The following is a 1740-nucleotide window of genomic DNA, read 5'->3' on the forward strand; positions in this document are numbered from 1 at the left end:
TAGACATAGCCTCATCACCAAAGGCTTTCTGCACCATCCTCAACGTATCCGAAAATTGATTCCGCAAACAAAATTTAATGCAAATTCTTTGCTCAACAAATTTCGACATTGCAAAAAACGAGAAACTCACTTTTAGCAGCTCACAAAACGACGCGTATCTCAAACAGTAAATGAATATTTCACATGAAATTTGACATAGATGTCACTCACAGTACTACCAACCTAAAAAAAAAAAGAATTCTCCTAATCCTTCAAAGCGCGCAGTTTAAAATCAAATGTCACCTTATTTTTTGGACACAGTAGTACTTTAATTAACAGTAATATTTAATTCATTTTAGGTTGTTTAATTTCTCTACATTAAAATTTCAAAATTTCTCTACATTAAAGTGTTCTCAAAAATTTTGAAACATACGGCGTTATTTTGCATATTTAGTTATTTTTAAGTGTTTATATAAGTGGCAACCCTATTCCAAAATTTCGACATATGCAAACTTTCCTTTACTCATCTCATTTCATGCCAATGTTGTAATATCTTCTTCTACTTTGTTGAAATCTGTACCCTTGAATTCATTCGATTTTTGAAAACAAGCATTTTCGAAGCATTTTGAAAACATTTTTCGAAAAGTTTCAAAATTTCAAGTCGATCGAACTATACTGTATATACATACATACATATGTCATATATATGTACATATGTTTGCACATACATATGTATGTATATGCGGCTATTTTTGAAAGTTTTCCGCCGACAAATATATTATATTATGCTGAGTTTTTTTATATAAAGATTTAAGAATACTTTGTAAATAATGGACTGATTCAAGATTTCCAAAAAAAAAGCTATTTCAACTTCGAAATTACTTAGAAACTTACTTACTTAGAAAATTCTTAGGGAAAACATAATTATTTTTTAATACTTTAAGCATTAGAGACTTTTGAATTTCATTGCAGTTCATGAATATTTATTATTTCTATCCCTCAGCCTAACAACTTGGCGGCAATTTTAAATGCATAACAAACACAAATACACAAAAAACATATAAATTATGCGAAAACAAGGACAGACAGCACTTACGCACTAATTCCTCGGTTTACGCTTAGCGCTGTTCCAACTCAATGTTCTTGTTGTTGGTTTTGTTATACATTTCTTCTGGCCTGACCTATAATCCGTTGCGTGCTGGGAGTATTTTATTAACAACGCCTCCGTGGCGCAATTGGCTAGCGCGTTCGGCTGTTAACCGAAAGGTTGGTGGTTCGAGCCCACCCGGGGGCGTCGGAAATTTTTTGAATAATTTAAATAAAAGAGGGATTTTAACATTTTTCTATTTCGAAATATTGAAAGAAATAAGTACGTACTTATGAGCAACGACGAGTGCAAGTTGTTTTCATTAGACAAATTTATGTACAGTGGTGTTGGCGCACCAAAATATGCAAATGATTTGCATGTTAATAAGTATTAAAACCTATTGGCATTAACTATAAAAATAAAAAAAGTAAAATACACTCTTCTCGTTGAATATAGGGCAAGTTGGTAGAAATAAGTGAGATTTTATGTGCAAGCTTGTGGAATTTTGTGTGCTGCTGATTGAAGAGCTGAACGCGGGCTGGGCGCACGGCATTGGTCAAACGGACAACAAAGTCATGTTGCAATAACTACGGAGGAATAGAAATCTAAGGAAAGAGAAATCGTTTTACTTTTTTACCTCCTCTCCTTTATCGTTCTATTGCCTCGCAAGTTCT

The 1740-nt window shown here is 33.0% G+C and overlaps 1 non-coding gene across 1 annotated transcript; it reads left to right on the forward strand.

The window, feature by feature from the left end:
• The first annotated feature begins 1199 nt into the window (after positions 1-1199).
• On the forward strand, positions 1200-1273 carry Trnan-guu (transfer RNA asparagine (anticodon GUU)). The gene has a single exon. It is a non-coding gene; the product is annotated as a tRNA-Asn (tRNA).
• The last annotated feature ends 467 nt before the right edge of the window (positions 1274-1740 follow it).

The sequence above is a fragment of the Anastrepha obliqua genome, chromosome 4 (assembly GCF_027943255.1).
Source record: "Anastrepha obliqua isolate idAnaObli1 chromosome 4, idAnaObli1_1.0, whole genome shotgun sequence".
NCBI classification, from domain to species: domain Eukaryota; kingdom Metazoa; phylum Arthropoda; class Insecta; order Diptera; family Tephritidae; genus Anastrepha; species Anastrepha obliqua.